The sequence below is a fragment of the Rhamphochromis longiceps genome, linkage group LG12, assembly GCF_057381845.1.
Source record: "Rhamphochromis longiceps isolate RC_006_pf linkage group LG12, R_longiceps_female_GT1.1, whole genome shotgun sequence".
NCBI lineage: Eukaryota > Metazoa > Chordata > Actinopteri > Cichliformes > Cichlidae > Rhamphochromis > Rhamphochromis longiceps.
The window spans coordinates 4,715,583-4,731,576 of record NC_140568.1 but is presented as its reverse complement, the minus strand read 5'-3'; the positions used below and the strand labels follow the sequence as shown (position 1 = coordinate 4,731,576).

General features: G+C 43.4%; 1 pseudogene; it reads right to left on the bottom strand.

The window, feature by feature from the left end:
- Positions 1-7,217: 7,217 nt before the first annotated feature.
- Positions 7,218-15,994, bottom strand: part of LOC146656656 (ribosomal biogenesis protein LAS1L-like) — an 11,241-nt pseudogene continuing 2,464 nt past the window's right edge.

The window sequence follows — 15,994 nt, the reverse complement described above, 5'->3', positions numbered from 1 at the left end:
ATCCAGCGACTCTGTACGGGCCGTCCGGCTGCACCTGCCTGACGCAGCTCACGTAGTAGGCAGCCAGGGACTCAATGCTATCCAGAGGAGCAGCTGCAAAGGAAACACATGAGGGGAGTTAGTTTGGCTGCACAGTGACATAAACAGCTGATGCACAACATGTGAGTGACAAAGGTCTGAGAACAGAACCACAAACTTTTAAACTGTGAAACAAAGAAAACATGAAATCACATCAGGTCTTTGGTTTTCCTCAGGCCATTATGGAGGGAGCTGTATATGTACAAGTGTTTGTAGTTTCACCTTTGAACAGTCAGACTTTCAGCTTTAACACATTTTGCTGTTTAACAGTTACACACGTTTTGATACACATGATTGTGACACCTGGTGAGGACGCACACTCATCATTTGATGACAAGTAAGGACACGTAGTTTCCACGATGGTTCAAAGTGTTGATTTTGTGTTTTAAAGTTTTTCTCTGTGACTGTAAAGTCATTTTAATATGAGCCCCATTATGCTGACACCCACGCAGACGATGCACACAGCTCAGCAACACCAAGAAGCCTGAAACTCAAATGACATGAAAAGTTATCCATGAGGCGCCAAAACACAACAACAGCTGCAGCAAAGGCTCTTTGTACTGTAAGATGAAGATCCTACAAAAGTAGAAGCCTCACAAACCACATGTAGACTGGTTGTGCAAACTCCCACAGACCCTGCAGTCGAGAGGATAACAAGCTGCTCCAGTGATCATGACCAGGACACAAACTGCTTCCTCCTGAATCAGAGGCCTGACTGACAGACACACCCTGGCATAGAGGAGGCTGAGGAGTGTGACAGTTGGAGCACACGCTCAGGTCTAGGTCTTTAAACAGGGGAACCACCACCCCAGTGTGCCAGTCCAGAGGCAGCATCCCAGAGCTTCACGCAGCGCCGTGTCAGCCAGGACGGCCCTGCAACACCCAGATCCTTCTCATCAGCCTCAGGTCTGTCCTAAATCCTAGCAGGAGCTACCACGACGCGTACCACAAAATGCATCGCACTGGTTCTTCCCAGTAGTTGGAACTGGTTGTCTGCTTGCCAATGAATCCTGCTTATTGGTTCCACTTGTGCTACAATCAGGACGAACTGTAGTGGGTTAGGGTTAGCTGGATATGTGCTGGATATGTGGTGGAGGGTAACTGCAGGAGAAGAAGCTAGTGGGGGAGTAGAGCAGGGGAGGATGTGGGTCCCCGGGGCCTGCTGGAGGGCAAGGGCCATGCCCGATGTGAGTAGCAGCAGGGCCAGTGCGCCCAGGAGCACATCTTTTTCGACCGTAAGGGAGACAGGAGGCCGACTCACTGCCTCGGCTAAATGGAGAGGGAATTTCAGAAGGGCCAGGGCACAAGCATGGACCTTTTTCAGCTGTAAGGGAGACAAGAGCAAGGTGTGACGTAGGTCCCCGGGGCCTGCTGGAGGTCCAGGTCCACGCTCGATTTGAGTAGCAGCAATGGCCAGTGCACCAGGAGCACATCTTTTTCGACTATAAAGGAGACAGGAGGCCGAACAGGTCTCTGACCCTTCAGCATAGACAGGTGGCTGAATGGGCTCCTTGGGCCCTCCAGCCGAGACAGACAGCTCAAACGGGTTCCTCTGACCCTTCAGCGGAGACAGACACCGAACCAGCATGTGTGGAGACCTCTGGCAGTGTGGACACTGGCTGGAGCTTAGTGGCACATTGGCTTGGCTCAGGCAGTGGTATGCAGTCCTCAGAGGGCTGAAAGTGTTCTCCAACACATCCAGCAGAGGACAGAGGACTCTACTAAAAAATCCGACTCTACTAACCTATCAGAGGCTGCTTAAGATCAGAATGCAATCATCTGCAGTTTTCTTCTTAATTAACAATAAACTTAGTGTATATGTACTCCTAAATTTGATGAAAGTGATAAATAATAGACAGCTCTCTCTCTCTCTATATTCTGACATTTAACTAATTCAAAAGATATTTCAATATTTATTTATCTAAAACAAAACAAGTTAGAATAGCCTTTATTGTCATTGTACAGAGTACAACGAAATTGGAGTGCCACTCCCTTGGTGCAAGTTTCAATAATAAATATAAATGTAAAATATAAAAAGTACAAAAAAACAATCGTAAGTACTCAAACAATAGTTTGTACAATATATACAGGATAGCAGCATTAATATAATGACAGTATGAATAGCAGCATAATATAATGACAGTGACGGTATGGAATAGGTTCAATTGTTTTTGTTCTTATTTACTACGGTGATAGCTCTGGGAAAGAAGCTATCCCTGAATCTGTTTGTCCTGGTTTTATGTGACCTGTACCGTCGGCCTGACGGTAATAGTTCAAACAGTTGGTTGCTGGGGTGAGAGTAGTCCTTGATGATATTGCCAGCTCTGCTGAGGTACCGAGAGTTTGCAGTGACCTCCATGCTGGGCAGAGAGCAGCCAGTGATCTTCTAGTTGCAAGTTCACTCTAAATTGATGTTTAACAGAAAAAAAAAATGTTTTTATGTTTTTTCCCTAAAGTGTATGTAAATATCTGGTTTCAGCTGTGAATATACTGCTGTGTATTGAAATTCCTCTTGTTTTGCATAGAAATATACTGAACAACATACAAAGCATAATATATAAAATAAAATCTACCTGAGTTTTTTCTTTGAAAGAAGCCACTTATGTCAATTGTTGTGTTCATCAGTACATAACTGAAACCGATTACAGTGCTTTGTTTAGCCGTGGAGGGAAACAACTGAAAATATGAAATAAACACACATGTAAGCTAAGACTCTCTAAAAAAACATCATTGTTGTTGTTCGGATTTTCATTTCCCCATTTGTTGATTCACTCCAAGAGCAAGTAACGTAATATGGGTCAAGTGATCAGTTTGATATCAATCTTTTGTGATACACCGTCATATTTACATTATTTGTACAGTATGAATGATTTGCTTTGGTACCTGGTCAAACTTAAGCTCTCCTCTGTCTGCCTGTCTACGCTTCTCCTGCAGCAGTTTCTCCCCCCTCGCTCACATGCGTAAGTGCTATGCTCAGTCACCCAGTGCCTGAGCTCAGATCATACCAAAATTAGGGTGAATTTACGACTGTGCGCTATGTGCTTCGAATATTGTGTGTAGTTTTTTGTTTTATACAGTTGGCAGTCAGGCATCAGTAACAAAATCACCAGGCTCACAGTAGACAGATTCACAAGAAATTCATTTGGGCTTAGAAGGAATAAAACAAACAGAATCCTTAATTAAGCTTGCGTTAGATTGCAAAATGGTCCCAGATGAAACAGTCTTAACAACACGAAATGCACAGTTCTTTTGTAAAGGTTCTTTTTATTTGGAAGGAAAAATAAGCACAGACAGAGTCCCCAGAAGTGTCCAAAAAGTGATTTATTAAACACACACAGTTATACAGTGTGGGAAGCCGGTCTTCGATCTTCTCTGCTCGTTACAGAAAGCTTTATAGCCTAATATGACGTCAGAACATTTCCTAGAACTCAGCTTCTCAGAAACCTAACACTTTCTCAGGCTTTATGTTCCCAGATATGGATGAGGGAAAACATCTGGTCTAAACAATTGTGTGTCCGAGTGTGCAGTTTGTGAGATTGTCTGTCCAGGCCAACAAAAGGTCGCTGTCCTCATCTGACTTTACTTTGGGCCGCCTGGAGCCACAGAGATGCTGGTGGTTTTTGCATAATAGAATATTACAGAGGAATGTGTCTTATTCTGCGTGCTCTGGAATACAAGATTAAGCAGATTTACTAAATGATAAATGATACATGATAATGGTGATGATCAACTGATACTAAGTGATGCAGACTAATGAAATAATAATGAAATAATGGCAGTGAAATTACATGTTTTTCTTGACAACTCCTCCTCTTGGGCTCGCTTGCGAGCCCAACTTACACCAGGATTTGTCTCACTCCTCCGTCCAGCCTACAATCTCCCTCAAAGGCATCATGGACTCCGGCGCAGCTGAACCTGCTGAGCCTGAGCTCAGGGCTCTCTCCAGCATCTTTACTAAAAGCCGCCGGACCAGAGGGATGAGACAACATCCAATCATCAATATGACAAGAAAAACAACAAAAGAAAACATGGCAGACATAACAACACTCTTCCATTGCCCAAAGACAGACGTGAACCAGTCTCCCGGTCCAGTGTTCACACCTGATTACTCATGCATGGTTTTAGATAACATTTTCAGACTCTCAAGCGCCCTAGTAACCGTACCGTCTGGTGCAGTATTGTTGGGTATGAACGTGCAACACATGTCCCCAAACATGGCACAGACACCACCTTTCTCAGCCAACAACATGTCCAGGGCCATTCGATTCTGGATTCCCATTAACGACGTCGGGCCTAATTGTTCCGCAAGGCCTTCTACCGCGTCCCTAGGGAGATTAGAGAGTCTCAACACATTATAATGGACATAGTTAATGCGATCGACATTTTTATTCGGAGTTATCCATAGAAACACACTTTCAAAGCCGGCCGCTATCTGATTAACTAACTTATACTCATCTGGAACTCCCCTGGGAACTCCTATTGAGTCAATCCAGGTTGGCGAGTCCCATCTTGGGTCATATTTGTGCATACTGTTGCGAAATCGATCAACTTCAGACCAGACAAAAAACAACGGAGGCTCCGGAAAAGTGCAATCAAACGATGAGTTTTATTATCACAGGAGAACAACCAGCCGTCAGCATACAGAATGGGTTGCTCTGACAAAAATACACTGGGTTCTGGTTTTATAGGATAACATATCACACCTACGTCAATACAGTTCAAAAATACAGGGTGACAGATGGACAAAAGTTCAATTCGTGCAAACAAGGGTACATCACATATACTTTTAATAACTATAAACTGACATATAACTTCTCCTTTCTTCATTACTTGCCTTTTAAGGTAATAACTTCAGGTCTTAGCATTTCTGAGAGCTAATAATTGGACCCTCGTCATTAATCACTAAGTAAAGTACTTTAGCAGCCAGTCTCAGACTGGAGTAGAAGACGCTTAGGCCTTCACTCAAACCTGACTATGTGTATTGTAAGCATGCATGCAATTAACCTGCTATGTTCTCATCTCCCCTCAACATGTATCATCTGGACACTCTCACCAGTGAAGCTTAAAACCTTCTAGACTGGAACATCAACTCTTAACCAAGCACATTTATGCATTGTGTATAAAATGAACTCAACCTATAAAATAGAAAGGTCAATGTGATGACAGACATATTCAATGCAATATAAACCCTGTAAGAAATATTACTGATAAGTGATACTGTGAAACATGTTATTAATACATTCTTCATAAGGCAAATTATATGGTAGTAATAAAAGAATCTCTGAATCCCAACATTCCCTCTTTTGACATTCCCACAGGAATGTCACCATACTTCATGTTGTATCACTCCCTGCCCCACTCTATGGGTTCCAGGTTCATCTGGTAGATGCCCTCAACCCAGCCAGGGTTCGTAACCCTCGCCACTATCTTTACCAACAATCCTCTGACACAAGGAATGATACAACAACCAGCGATGACCAATATTCCCAAAAATACAGCCAATGAGCACATCACTGATATAGCCACACCATTGTCCAAACACAGATGTCATCCAGGATGCCAGCGGGTTTTCAATACCTGGGCCCTGTGCTTCGTACGTCGCTTACTACATCCAAGATCAAATGAAACATCCAAGACCAAATCATCGCGCTAACTCTGAGCTCGCTATTCCGGTTCCCCGAACACACCTGTTGTTGACGATTAGTATAGCTGGATGAAGTAATGTGAGATCACTGGGTGGCCCAACAGGGGCTACGCATCGATAGTAGAAACATTGATCGGCAACCCTTTGATTGGTCGGCGAAAATGTCGAAGGAGCGCGCTCGGTATTTTTCGGCAGCAGAGCAAGAACTCTTGAGTGAGGGATTTCAGGAGTTTCAGAGTTGAATTAAAACGCAAGGGAACACTGCAAAGGCTGCAAAAGCAAGGAGAGAGGGCTGGCAGAAAGTTGCTGACAAATCAAACTCGTAAGTAATTCAATAATAACAATAATAATGGAGTGGATTTATATAGCGCTTTTCAAGGCACCCAAAGCGCTTTACAATGCCACTATTCATTCACTCTCACATTCACACACTGGTGGAGGCAGCTACGGTTGTAGCCACAGCTGCCCTGGGGCAGACTGACAGAAGCCAGGCTGCCATATTGCGCCATCGGCCCCTCTGGCCAACACCAGTAGGCGGTAGGGTAGATTTATCATATCACACCATATTATCCAATATTATATTACATTATATTATATTATAATATGTTATATTATATCCCCTTTCACATTAGAGCCACAACAGGACCCACTAGAACATGGGAACAAGTAAAAGTGAAATATAAGAATATTCTACAGAATGGTAATATTTATCACTTATATTGCTTGTCGTCTCTTGGAAAGAGACCCTGGAATACTCTGTTTGTTTGTTCATAACAGCAACCAAGAAAAGGGCAGAGCAAAAAAAAAGACAGGTGGTGGTCCTGCACCCCCTCGTCAACAAGTTGGTTAAGTAAATAATACCCTCACGGGAAAATCGATATCTCTCTATGAGCACACTGTCGCGCTGAGCTAAAGGATCCTGTCTGTCCCGCAATATACACTGAATTCTGAGGACTCTCCTTATCAATCTTGCACCTTCCGCAATGGGTTGCTCGCGTAAACGGACAGGATATGACTGCGACAGACTTCCCAAATCCACCTTCGCTTTTATAGCCGTGGTCTCTCATCTTGATTACACGAAGTAATTTACAATTGCTACTCTGAAATATGAATTACATCTGTAATAATCACATACATGTAATAGAATGTTAATAGTACATTTCCCTTTTTTAGGGAATGACCTGTATGTATCTGTGTGAAATCAATAAAAGGATCAAGTGCTGCATTATCTTTAGTTACATTGATGTTATTTATTTATGGTGAAACAGTGGTGGAATATCGCTGTTGCTTTCGTATGAATGACGCGGACATACCTGCGTGGCCGCGATCTAATCCTGTTTACATAAAGTAAACCTGCTCCCCAGCAGGTTTACGCTTACGGCTCTGTTGCTATGACAGCAAGTCCCGGATGGGCTTCGGGGAACCGAACGATCCAGGATCACGCGAAATCGTCAACAATCTCATCCAGCTAACTCACTTAGCACGGTACGAAGAACAGGCCCCTGAGTGCTCATGCATGGTTTTAGACAAAGTTTTCAGGCCCTGCAGAGCTCGGGTTACTGAGCCACCTGGGGCAGTATTATTGGGGATATACGTGCAGCACATATCTCCAAACATCGAGCACACACCTCCCCTCTCTGCCAATAACATGTCAAGCGCCATCCTATTTTGAACTCCCATCAGAGAACTTGGACCCAATTGTTCTGCGAACCCCATCATGGCGTCCCTGGTTAGGTTAGAAAGTCTCAGCAGATTGTAATGAACATAGTTAATGCGGTCAACATTCTTATTAGGTGTTACCCAAAGGAATATACTCTCAAATCCTGCAGCTATCGGATTCACCAGCTTATATTCGTCTGGAACTCCCCTAGGCGAGTTCAGGCGAGGATCATAAGCATGTGTACCTTGGGTCCCTCTTTTGACCAAAACATGTCTCAGACGTCTGGCGGCTAGAGTACGTGTGTTGCGTTGTGGAATAGCCTTTACCTGATTCCCAATCAGCATGAGTGGAGCTCCTAATCGCACCATCGCACATGTCCCTACGCTTCCTATAGGAACATGAACCAACAGAGTATTTTCCCCACAATAATAATAGAGCCCACTTCCTGCCCAGGTTCCAATTACCGTGCTAGGGCCGCTTACATTGTTGGTGGTTCGTCCCTGAAGTGTGACGGCACACCAAGTTGGATCGATCTCTCCCACCTTGTACTTTTCATTATCAGTAGAGAACTTAAAACATGCATAGTTATCTTGTTTTGGCATAAATGGTCCCACTGTTGTCTGACACTTTCCATCTACTACTGGCTCCTGTACATTTAATGACGTCACACAAATCTAACATGAATGAGCTGGTAGACCCTTTAACATAGTTCAACTCTATGCCATTATTTCTGCTGAGACATTCATCACCTTTACCTGACCCCTCGCGCTTTTGTCTTTCTAGCGATCCTGTTTTAGGACCTACAGTCTCAGGAACTGCTGGGCTGGACTGGCCTCCGTGTTCAGACAAGGGGTCCGGAGTGCCTTGCAAAATACAGACAAAAGACAACAGAGCCATGGTTACTATTATCGCATATAATACACATGTAGTTGTAAGGAACATTTTAATACATTTCTTCCCATTACGTGTCTCTGATTCGGTTGTTTGCATCATGTTATATAAACTTTGTATTCTAGACTTGTTATATAGATTTTAGATTCTGGACTGAAACTCCCCTCTTTGTGGAGCCTTTAACTTATCACTGCCCCTTTCTGATGGCGTGACGACCTTCTCCGCTGCTGCTCTTCTTTCTTCAGCCTTCCAGGTGGACTACTGAATGGCCTGTTGCACAGGTGAGAGGGTTTATTCTGCCTCTGTTTGTTGACACCTGTGTTGGTTGAAGCCTCTTCCTCAACCAAGCTCTCATGTGCTGGTGCACACTGCGACCAGTGATACCAGGTGTCGCCCTTCCCTTTCAGTTGGACTGCTGTAGTTGTCCTGGCAACGACCTCGTATGGACCAGTCCAGCGTGGCTCCTTCCACTTGCGTTTGAGCACCTTCAGCCACACCACCTTTGCCTCCGGGGTCGCCCTGTCCACAGCGTGTAATCCAGATGTGACCTGTTTGCGAAACTGGAGATTCTTGCCACCCCTGTGGTCGCTGTGTTACTGGAATGTTCTCCTGTAAAGGATAGAAAACAAAAAGCCTCTCTCTGGTACACCTCACTAATCTACTGTGTTCATCTAATGTTCCCTTAATTATTCAAAGTTGGTTCAAGATATCATGTTCTGGGCTCTATCCTTTATATTAACTTTACTTAATCTAAATTAGGGCTGAACGATTATGGAAAATAATCTAATTGCGATTTTTTGCCCCAATATTGCGATGCGATATGCGATTATTTTTTAAGGTCTTTGTCTTCTGTATTATTAAACAAAGACAAGCAATACATCATATAGTATGGCCAATACTATATTACATTAATTTTAAACTGTTCTTTCCTGGAAGACAGACCTCTGTTATGATGACATGAGGTGATGCATGAATTGATGACTGACATTTTTATTTAACTTCTTCAATCACAACAGTATATTTGAACATACACAATAGTTTATTTTTAGCTTACAAACATCTGAGCATAAAGTGCTGACAAGGAACCCTGGTGTAAACATTAAAATGAAAGTCAGTACAATGTGCAGATTGCAGAAATATACATAAAAAAAAAATCAGTGGCTTTACCACACTCAGTTTTTCGACATCTGTGAACTACTAGACAGTCATTCAATTAAAAAATAATATTAAATAAATAAAACTAATAAATAAAAAATACACACATCTTACTGATCTCTGCAGTCAGTAACATTACACATAAAGTGCAAACATAATAGCAATTGTATAAACACACACACAAACACGCCTTTAAAATTTAAAGGCGTGAAATTGGACGGTCTAGTTCTGATTAGCGTCACCGCTGTCTCGGTGGAGTTTAATAAACTCGGCCGTCTGCTTCTTGCTATCTAAAATATAACCAGACACTGGTGTAAATTCTCGACTGTCTCATACTTCTGTTTAATAAGTTTTCTGTTTGACGTTTAGTCAGCTGTGTGAAAACCAAGGAGGAACCCACCCGGGGGATTAATAAAGTTTTATTTTATCTAATCTAATAACTTTAATCTCAGCCAAACCGATTTACTCACGAACAAACAAAACACTGAAAAAAGCCCAACAATAACATTTTTAGGTTGTCTAAGTGACTTATATATTACGTTTAACCCGAGCAGCGAAACTCCGCGGTGATCTGAAAATGATGTGCCGGGAGTTGTGCCGTTCTCGGCCGCATCAGTAACCCTCGAGCTCCCGGCTAGCTGTCGAGCTGGTGGGTAGCAGACGCCTCTGAAAACGTCGAAGCACTTTTGCAAATATGGGATATCTTGATAAACCGAGCAGATATTTGATGTTTACACAACTACTTTCTCGCCTGAAAATATGTTAAAAGTTTATTTTGTGACCCAGAAAGATTAGTATGAGTAATTTTAAAACTTAGTAGCGGCCGCCATTGCTGGAAACTGGAGTTTGGCTGGGCCGCGCTATGAATTCTGGGATATGGTAGTAATTTGGACAGCCTTCGGCGCGTCGCTGTGACGTAATCGGTCTACAAATGCGGCCTCAGGAGGATGCAGCCCATGAATTGTATAATATAATCGCAGTATAATCGCAGCCTTTGCGGTTAGAAAATTGCACTTGATCATGTCGCGATATTATCGCAAATGCGATATATCGTTCAGCCCTAATCTAAATGCTCTTTATGTGTGTAAAGAGTTTATCTTCTAACCAGGATTCAGTTCATTTTAATCCTTCAACTTAAACATGAAAATAACAATGTCTGCCTCAGTTTTACCATATCTAAATCATCAAACACCCCAAAAGTCCTAAAATGATCCTAAACCCATTTCAACTTAAACCTTAAATCCCCCCTTTATTTTGACACATTTCATGTGTCAAAATAATGTACAAAACTAAAAATGCTCAGTTTTCCCCACTCATGATCCAATCTATGTCATGAAAATGAACTTAAAACAGAACAGTCATCAGTCATGTGCTTAGCCTTAGTCCAGTCTTTACCTCAGTGTCCAGTTGGTCCAACCTTAGTTCAGTTCGTCCGTCCAGTCACCGTCCATTCATACGTATTCACACCAGGTATTTCCTCTTTCTTGCCGAGACAACAAGAAACTGTTCCTCTTTCACAGTTGCGAGTAAACATAACTAACCTCTCACCTATAAATGATTCTCTCTAACTAAGTGTGTGTGTGTATATGTCGTCCTCAAATGCTCTCTCATCTCACCCGTTGCACTTCTGACCTTCCACCAGACCAGAGGCTCATCAAATAGCCTCGTCTAACCTGCTCCTCAGAATAACTTAGACTCTGCTTTCATTAATGCAAACTTTCTGCAACTTAGTCTTTCTGAAAGACACACACTGTTTAAACCTCTGAATGCAATATCAATGCTGCAGATTATATTATTAATGCAATGGTGACGATGACGATTATTTAACAATAGCAGTAAAATAATTTCCCTGCTCCACACTCCCTCTCTCGACCTCTGGTACACCAGAGGTCGCAATACATTGTGTCCTCGCTCTGACCCTCTCTTGTGGTCCATCCGGCTTCGGGCCTCCAGGATCCTCACCCCCTGTGGTCGCCGAGATCTTCTGCAAAGGAAACAAAACACCTTTTCCTGCATCTCCCTAACTTATCATAGTTGGGACTCTTTAATCAAAAGCCTTATCCTAATTATGTTCTTGACTTATAGACTTGTATTTATATATATTCTTCAACGTTACTCATCATTTTACCACTCTCTTAAAACGCTGACACTAACTTCATTTTAAAACCTCACATTTCCTATGTTATAACCTGTTTTTGATATAGCCTTTTTATTTCATTTTGCTCCTTTTAATGTAACAATACCTTATAATTCTAGTTTATCAGACTTAATCAAAACCTATGCTTTCCTTCCTTTGGTCCTTCTTTAAATCAGAACATTTTGTCTTCTGAAAGTTTTATTTCTGCTTCTGCCAACATGTTTAGTTAACGAGCTCGACTGGACAGAAACAATCACAACTGCTGAACCTGCACTGTGCTCATGGTTAAAATTCCACAACATTTTGTCTTCTGAATATTGTATTTTTGCTTCAAAACTGCTTCTAGCACAACAAGAGTCAGCGGAGGCTGGAATGACAACAACAACAACAATCTTGTGCTTAACATAAAACAAAAAATAACACAAGTAACAAAAATAACACAAGTAACTTAAAAAAGCTTCAGTCCACATTTCAGTTTGTTGAGCTCGCTGTTGCTCCAGAGGAGGCCCTCAGCTGGCCGGGCTGGAGCCGAGGCCCCGGGGATGCTGCTACGTGTCTGAGGCCAAGTGCTCTTTCAGCCTGCACGTCTGCCCATTTGCGCTCCTCACTTCTCTCCGAGTCCATCGGTGAGGAGTGTTGCATCTGGTCCAGCAGCATACTCACAGTATATATGGGCTGCTGCTGCTGCAGAGGTGTGCTGGCCTCTGAGCGCTCTGTCTGTGTGTAGATGGAGCAGAGCTGGAACAGCTTCTCTCTGGTTTCCTGAGGGGGGGGATGCTCCATGTCATCCAGGACTAGCTGGATCAGGTGAGGTGTGCTGATGCAGGGGGCATCCAGACATGCAGAGAGAAGCTGCTGCCACCTCAGCTTGATGCGGTCGATGAAAATCCTGTCCTTCATTCTGGCTTTCTTCTGCAACCTTGTCTCAAAATGATATTCAAATTTGTTGTTGTTGCAGAGGAAGACTTCTGAAATCCATGCAGAAATATAGAAACACCTGTGACCGTTGGGCTCTTTGCTGAGCAGCTTCAGTTCCACAAAGAGCTTCTCCAGGAAGAGGTGAATGAAAGACGAAGAGTTAAGCATCTTTAGCAGGGGCAGCCAAAAGCGCAGGAAGGTTTGTGGGACTCTGGGCTCAGTGGGACTGGCACTGTCAGATGTTGCACAGCCTAATGCTTCCAGCTGCTCCATGGTAGGAACAAGAAAACCGTCTTCCAGCAGCACATCAATCAACAGCTCCCTGGACCCCAGTGCAAACTGCTTGATCTCACCCAGCAACGAACTCATGTCTGCTAAGGGGGCCTGCCACAAGCTCTTCCCCTTGTCTTCAGGAGACCCATCATCAAAAGCTTGGTACTGGTCCTTCTCAAAAGAGATCAGCAGCTCCCGAGCGTTTCTGCAGGCATCCACTTCTTTCTGCCTGGCAACGAGCTGCTCATCGGGGCCTCCTCCCAGCTGTCTGGACCAAAACTCCTGCTGGAGCCACTCCAGGACCACCTTACATCCCTTTCGGCACCATTTCAAAGAAGGAAGAGTCCCATGCATGATTTCGTGCCTCAGATCCACCACCCACTCGGGGATGTTCAAGTTTCCAGCCAGTTGCCTCAGCGGCGGGGCCTTTCTCCCCTGCTGGCGCTCCGTGATAAGATTAAAAAATCTTACCAGGGCCGTCCCGTACATCAGGGTCAAGTCATCTCCGGTAAGCTGTCCGGACCGGTCCCGCACCTGGCAGCGCACGAGGTCTGCTGTGCAGTCCACGGCCACGGGAAAACTATCAGCGCACCTGGCCCTCCAAGCCGATATCCTCTCTAACGCAAACCTCTGCAGAGAGGAGTCCATCGAGTAAAGGTAGTCCCGAACCTGATCCCACTCCGCTTTGTTAAGCCAGGCTACCACATGGCGTGTTTTCTCAGAGCCCTTTTTATTCATTGTGCGCTCTCCGGACCTCACGCTCAATCTCTCACTCACCGGGAAAAGCCGCTCGCCTCACGCAGAGACCACTCGCAGATTTATATGACAGAGGACCGCGTTCAGAGCTTCGAGTTTTACAGTTGCTTGTCGCACAGCAACCAGGAAATGATGCTAACGTTTTCTTCGGCTTCGTTTGTGGCTGACGTTCAGAGCGCTTATTTACATGATGCTGGTCATAAACGAGCTTTCTTTGGCTATGGTCAATGGCGTGTCCAGCGGGGTGGCCTGGGGGGGCACAGGCCACCCCCCCAACCAGACTGGCCACCCCAGGTGCCACCCCAAAGGCAAAACAATAAAATTCAATCAAATATCAAATGTCCGATTATGTTTTCACGGTGACGCTCAGATATCCGAGTGTAAGTGAATGCAGCATCGGCTTCTGCGCTATGTGCATCACGTTAGCAAAGGTAGGAGAGCCAAGCACGAAAGACGTCACTGCAGGAAACAATTTTTCGGTGAAAGAAAATGAGGACAGAATAAATGTCCCGGTAAGTAATATTAAGTTTGTTGAGTTTAGTAAACTTCGGCGAAATTAGAATACCAAGGAAAAAATAACACTTAAAGAATTATTGCAGCCGTGGAATATTTCAGACAGTATGCTACAGAGGGGAGCTAACATAAGAGTTATGAGTTATAAGATGTAATCTAAGTCGTAACATTGCTGTATGGAGCTGCAGATTTGGTTGCAGGTTAACATAGCTGGACTGGCCATCGGGCTTATTTGACTTATTTTTTTATTTATTTTTGTAAGGGCATGAACAATGAGAGGTGGTGGATTGGCCAGATGCAGGTCGATGTGTAGAAATAACTCCGTTGTTTGGTGGTGGCTATGGCGGGGCTTCCACAGAGGCAGCAGGTGGATGAGGGAAGGGGAGGCAGGAGGAGAGCCCCGAGGCAGCCGCCAGTCCGAGTGTCAGGTGAACTGAACTTCAGGTAAGAAGTTATGACCTGCAGTCTATCTGGGTCAGATATGAACTAAGTTTAGGTGGAGTTTATTTTCGTTGTGCTGACTTTTTACTGTCAGTTGCAATAACTCATACTGCGTTCTAGCCAGCTTGGAGTTTTTATACAGCTGTTCGGTTGCTATGATGTTACTGATAGTGAACTTTATTTTATTCATAAGGTTAGTTAGTAGAGTTGCCAACGGCTCCTTAAAAAAATGGAATGGTCCCTCAATCAGAGAAAATATTACACGTTTCGTATTGAGCTGAGAAGAGACGCAGTTTGTCCCGAACTTCAGCTAGAATGGAAAAAGACACAAAGCTGGATTTATTCTGTCTTTACGCTGCACAGCTGCCTCTTCTCTCATCCTGCCTCTCCTGTTGCTACTTCAATCATGAAACTGATCGATGATCAGCTGATCGGCTTTTCTCTCTTGTTTGTTTATCGCCCACTTTGCGCCAGAAAGACGAAACCAGCAGATGTCGCGCTAAACAACAGCAGCACGTTTAAGCTTGATCGGCTGTTGTTAGAATTTATTTAATATTAATTTCTAGTATCAGCTGATGTTTGCTGGAGCCACAGCTGTAAAGCTGCTGGTCATGATGTCGGTTTGGATAGCTGGTGAGAGGGAAACGTGAAGACCACCCACCAGGATCCTTTTTTATGTAGCTGACAGCTGGTAACTGTGCAGGGGCGGGTCTAGCAAAGTTTTGCCAGGGGGCCAGGTAGGGCATTAACAGGGAAAGGGGGCACAAAGAAATACTTTTCTTTCCTATTCTCATTTAAAATATCTAACTTTTATTAAATAATTATCTAAATCTTACAACCAAAGTTTTTATCTGACGTAAAATGTATAGAAATCATACATATACCAAAAAGACTGTACATCACTGTCACAACAGGGTTTGTTTTCATTCAAAGGCTTTATGGCTTTAATACCTGGTGGGTCGGTCTGTAGTCAAAATGCCCGATTTTCTGTCCCAGTCCAGCCCTCCAGGTTATACTGGCAGTGTCACCATGCCAGCTGAATGTATTTCATCATCAGCCAGTGTTGTTCTTTATCAATATTACCAAAGTTTACCATAAGGCAGCATAGAAAGTATTTACTTGCTTTCAGGTTTTATTCAAATATTAGTCTTTTCAGTTGTTTCTCCACTTTTTTCCTGTTTCAAAATCAAACACCAGTTTGTGAGAAGATTATCTTCTTTTTTTAACAGGCAGAGAAAGTTTTGCATTGGAATGGCTAATTTGTCAATTGTTTGCTACAAATGTTCGTATTTTAATATTCAAAAATGTTTTTGCCCAAAACATATGTGCAGTATATGTCAGTAAAAATACTATGCAAATATTGCTGTCCTTGAATGCTGAGTAAACACTGACAAAGCACTGATTGTATCTCTTGTACTTTATCAACGCAGTATCTAAAAACTTTGCACCGTAGTGGTTAAAATCTCATTCTAATAAGAGTTAAAAGTGCATTTGGTTATTAGGTTTATAGGATTATTGAATTATGGTT